A 5,980-nucleotide genomic window follows, 5' to 3' on the forward strand; every position below is an offset into this window, starting at 1 on the left:
TGCATAGAAGAAATTGGAAGTAAAGGGAAAGATATGGTCAAAGTTAATCCTAATTAGTCAATCATGTAAGTTTATTCATATAACTAGGATTAAATAATCCAACTAAGGGAAAAGAAAGTTATTGCCTAAGTATTAATTTAAATGAAGGGAAATCAATTAGGTATTGGAATTTATTGTCAAACTAAATTAAAATTGTTTATCAGTTATAATTAGGCTAAGTGTTGGAGAAGGAAGAATGAGGACGAAATTCTACTCGTAAAGGTGAAAGAAATATTTGGAAAGGAAATTATTTATGTAAAAGAGAAAAAGGTTAATTACCCATAGTTGGAATTTGAGATTTTATAATTTTAGATTGATGGAAATTTGGTGTAAAAGATGGAATCCTTTGAGTATAATTATTTATACTTCAAAGTGGAGTAATTTAAAAGGGATTTAGCATAAAAACGTTGGGAAGTAGAAGCTGGAAGAAAAAGAATGGGCGAAGGATAGATGTAGTCGGTTATATATATAAAGAGAATAAATTATGGTCGGTGTGAAGGAAATATACATGCAACTGATAAAATTCTTAGGGGAAGTTTCAAAGAGATGAGGGGAGAAGATTGTTGGGGTTGATACCCTAAATCTCGTAGGCCCTGTAGTTTGTAATTGGAACGTACAAATGATTTATTTATTTAATAAAATTTGAGGTATTTTGTTCAACATTTAGTAGCATTAACCCACAAAACAAATAAACTAATATCCAAGGTTATCTTCTGTAGCTTAAACATGTATGTAGAGACATATAGGTGGATCATGTTTAAGTGATAACTTAAATGGTCTGTAGTAGATGGATAAGGCTGGGTACCTTATCTTGATGACACTACGAATACGACCCGCTTTGTAGATGTTACAATTATTGTAAAGTGCTATAAATAATCTGATCCTGGTCATTCATGTGGAGACATGTGAGGGATGGTATTCTATACAAAGAAGTTTGTATAAGATCGGACCACGAAATGACTAGTCTCATTATATAACACCGTTCATAATAGAGACTTACATTTCATAAAGATGACCATAGGTGACATGACCTGAATATTGAATGAGTTGTGAATTTTCTGCCTATGAAGGCGGTCCTTTAATTTGTATGGGTGATAATGTCCAGATCGCCGACTCAATAAGTCTACCATTTTGAGGATTCGTCTGATTGGGGAGCTGGGAACACAACTACACAAGACGAAATCCACTCATTCCCTAATGTTGGGGTAAGGAGATAAATTGTTTCATTAAGGGTTGATTCTAGGGCTTGAACAAGGTAGCGCCACACTCTCTCTTGGCCGGAGAGGGGTTTGGTCATAGTTGGACTATGACCTGTTATTCATTAGAGGGATCAATGGTACTTAAGGAATTAGATGTAATTACAAGGGCAAAATAGTAATTTTGATTCAGTTGTACTTACGAATAATTTGTGAAGGGTCATTGCGTTGTTGACTATTTATATTCAATAGACACAAAAATATATCTGTAGTGCGAAGAGTGCAGTTGTTGTTCTTTAGTGGAGTGACCGAAAGTTAATGGATGTTGAATAATTAATTAAACCATAATTTAATTAAATTATAGTTTAATTAATTATTCAAATACTATTGGAGCTTCAATCTACATATCCATAAGGGTCCTTTGATTTACCATTGGATTACCTCGTGCTTCATAAGTACCAGTTCTCCTCTAATGAACAACCTATTTAGAGTCTAACCAATAAATAGAAACCCCTCTCGGACCAATGAGAGGATATGACCCTTTATTCAAGTCCCGGAGACACCACTTAAAGGAACACTCATTTGCTTACTCTCAAGGAGGGAATGAGCGAATTCCATCTTGTATTTGTTGGGGTTGATACCCTAAATCTTGTGGAGTCCTATAGTTTGTAAATGTTTTGTACAAACTCATTGTTTATTTAATAAAATATATGATATTTTTCTATTTCTTTTAGTTGCATTAACCACAAACCAATAAACTAACATCCAAGATTATCTTGTAGTTTAAACATGTATGTAGAAACATATGGGTGGATCATATTTAAGTGATAACCTAAATGGTCTGTAGTAGATGGATAAGACTTGGTATCTTATCCTTGTGACACTACAAGTATAACCCATTTTGTAGGTGTTACAATTGTTGTAAATTGCTACAAATGATCTGATCCTGATCATTCATGTATAGACATATGAGGGGGATATTCTATACAAAAGAGTTTGTATAAGACCAGACCACGAAATGTTTAGTCTCATTATATAACGCCATTCATAATAGAGACTTACATTTCACTAGGATGACCATAAGTAACATGACCTCAATCTTGAGTGAGTTGTGAACTCCTACCTATAAGGGCGGTCTTTTGATTTGTATAGGTGAGAGTGGCCAGACTGCCGACACAACAAGCCTACCATTTTCAGGATTTGTGATTGGGGAGCTTGGAACTCAACTACACAAGATGGAATTCACTCCTTCCCGAAGTAGGGGTAAGTAGATAAATTGTTCACTTAAGGGTTGGTTCCGGGTCTTGAACAATGTGGTACACACCCCCTTCTGGCTTAAGAGGGGTTTAGTCATAGTGGGACTATGATCTATTATTCATTAGAGGGATCAGTCGTACTTAAGGAGTTAGATGTAACTACAGTGGTAAACGGTAATTTGGCCCAGCTGTACTTATGAGCAATTTGTGAAGGGTCATCGTACTGTTGATTGGTTATATCCAATGGACACAGAAATATATCTGTAGTGCGAAGAGTGCAGCTGTCGGTCTTTAGTGAAGTGTCTGACGGTTAACGAATGGTGAATAATTTAATTAAAGAGTTTGATTAATGTACGGTTGGAGCTTCAAGCTACAAGTCCATGAGGTCCCATTGGTAGTTCAATAGGATTAATTGAGAATCAGTTTTTGGATTAATTTGAATTCTTCAAATTAATTGAGGGATTTAATTATATATGATATAATTAAATTATTTTAATTATATATGATATAATTATTATAATGTATTTGATACATTATAGAATTTATGAGAAGAAATAAATATTTGAATAAGATTCAAATATTAATTATATGAATTGGATTCATAATTGTTAAATATAAATATAAATGTGATTTATACTAAATGTCATATGAGAAAAAAAAGAAACTATGATAAGTTGGTTATCATATATATATATATATATATATATATATATATATATATAACTCTTTTTAAATAAATTCATTTTATTATTTTATTTATCAAAATAAATTCAATTGAATTAGGGAGCCCTCCCCTCTTTTCTCTCCACCCACATAAGTGGGTGATGTATAAGTTCTTTTGAAGCTGGAGAAAAAAGACAAAAACGTTGTGTGTGGAGATTGTCTCTAAGAGCAATCACTTTTCTTTATCTTCCTCTCTTCTCTCAATCCCTCCCTTCATTCCAAAATAGCCAAAGTCCACCACTCCTGGGTTCTTTACCTGAGAATACCAAGGTCGCCATCGTGGTAGTATCCGTTTCCAGTTTGAGGGATTTTTGAAGATCTGTCTTCAAAGGTAAGTGTGAAACCCGAACCCTACTTTCCCTATTTATATGTTTATTTTTTAGATTAGTAAAATGAGGGGTTTAATATTTAAATTAATGTGGAATTGTAGGAAAATGGGTAAAGGATAAGGAAATGAAGAAGGAAAATGTTTAAGTATTGGAGAATTGGCTCTCGAGTGTTTTTAAGTTAGCCTAGCAAGAAGAAAATTTTGGCTAAGTGTTAGCCATGAAAATGGTGGGCAAGCATCAAGTAAATACTAGGCAAGCATCGAGTAAACACTAGGCAAGCATCGAGTAAAAGGCATGCATGAACGAGGAAAGGATCGTGCATTGAGTATGCATGAGCAAAGAAAGGATCGTGCATTGAGTATGCATGAGCGAGGAAAGGATCGTACATTGAGTATGCATGAGCAAGGGATCCTACATCAAGTATGCATGAGCGAGACAAGGATCGTGCATCGAGTATGCATGAGAGAGGAAGAGAATGGCATCGAGTTTAGGCCATGCGTGAACGAGGAAAGGATTGTGCTTCGAGTATGCGTGGGCAAGCAAGGGACCAGGCATCGAGTTTTCCATCAAGTATCATTGAGTATTCCATCAAGTAAATGCCATCGAGCATCGAGTATTCCATCGAGCATCAAGTTTACATGAACGATCGGCTTTAAGCACCATTTAGGAAGGCCAGATGTTTTGGTTTAGTGGAGGCAGCCCACTAAGTGGGTGTTGTTGTAGCCTATTAAGGACAAATGGCTGGCAGATTCAAGTATAAAAGGTGAAAACTGATTTCAAAAAGTTGTTTTGAACAAACCACTCGAGCATTTAAAGAGATTCCAAAGTCATCTGAAAGCTAAAGAAGTGTAGTTGATGATAGAGGGCTTCTGAAAGAAGAAACCATCAGGAACTTGCTGAAAATTTGAAAAAAGTACAAGAAGGTCAAGCTCTCGGGTAATCCAGAGCCAGTTCTAGAGTTTTGAAGATTCCAGCTAAACCACGAAGAATTCTAAGCTCAAATTTTAAGATAATCTTGTTAAGAAATTTTTTAGTGTGTTTTTAGAAGGAATTTTCTTGAGAAAAGCTCTGAAAAATAAGTTATTAAATAAGTAATTTAATGTGGAATGCTTTGAACAAGCAGAAAATTGCTTGAGTTGAACAAGGTAGCAGCTTGAGGTTGAACACATGCGTGTAGGCTGAAGCAAGTTTGATGTGTGTTAGGGCTGTGCGTTGGGCAGAATAGGCGACCATAAGTGTCATGGATGCCCAAGGGAAGGCCTTGGCGTTAAAGTGCAACAAGTGGACGCCTAAGACAAGGAAGGTCGAGGGTGGGGCATGCGTTGGCACTATTGTTGCCGCCTAGCCAAAGCTTAAAACTTTGGAATTTTCCTAAGTACTCAATGCATAGGGAAACTTGCATTAGAAGGTAAGACTTGAGTTTTAAGAAATAAATGAGTTTAAATATGGAAGTTAGTCTTAAAAAGGAAACCATAGCTAGTAGCTAGAATATGTTGTTATGGTCACAGGGTTGACACCAATAGGAGAAGCTTATCAACCCTAGGAGGATTGACCAAGGTTATTAGTGGCTATAAATGTTTTATAAATGTTTTGAATGTTTTAGTTAAAGTTTTTTTCTCATACTAGCTTATTCTAAAGCAATTTTTTCAAGCAAACCAAGTTTAGAAAAAATGTCAACGCATGCTAGTTTTTTTTTTTTTTTTTAAAGAGAATTTGTAACATGTGTTTAAAGTAATGATGTACTAAGTGATATGAAGCATGCATTAGTTGTTATGTACTATGATACATGACTTAAGTAAGCTTGTTAATGGAGTGATTTACTTAAAAGTTATGAAGAGCTCGATGCATGCTAGGTTATAAAGATATAAAGTATGAATTCAGTTAATGAGCTTTTAATGTTTATGAGCATGCAATAGGAGCAAAGTTCTCATGAATGCTATATCTATGACACCATGTTTTCAGTAAGTCTTTTTATGAAAGTATTTTCTTATGATGAATGAACAGCACAATACTTAAGTACTCGGAGAAGGTATCCAAGCTTAGTTTTAGTTATGATCCTTGATGTTAGGATCCGGGTTAGTTATACGTGCGCGTATGTCAAGTATAAATGTTTAGGATAGAGAGCTGAGCAAAAAAGTCTCTCCCTCAAGAGAAGCTTAGCATGGAGGGCTGAGCAACAGGGTCTCTCCTTCACATGAAGATCAGTGAATAGGTGATGGCAAAAGGGTCCACACTGTAGGCTAAGTTATAATGAGAGTTGGACAAAAGGGTTCCCTTTCTCAACCTAGTACTAGTTCAGTTATGTTTTCAGGTATGATATGTTTTAAAAAGGTTTTAAGTAAAGGCCAGGTTTAGGTTGGGAATCGAACAAAAGGGATCTTTCTCAACTAAGGATCAGACCAGCTATATTCCAGAAATATTATGTTTTTAAGTTATG

This window comes from Benincasa hispida, chromosome 5 (assembly GCF_027475165.1).
Source record: "Benincasa hispida cultivar pf3 chromosome 5, pf3_genome.v1.1, whole genome shotgun sequence".
Lineage (NCBI taxonomy): Eukaryota > Viridiplantae > Streptophyta > Magnoliopsida > Cucurbitales > Cucurbitaceae > Benincasa > Benincasa hispida.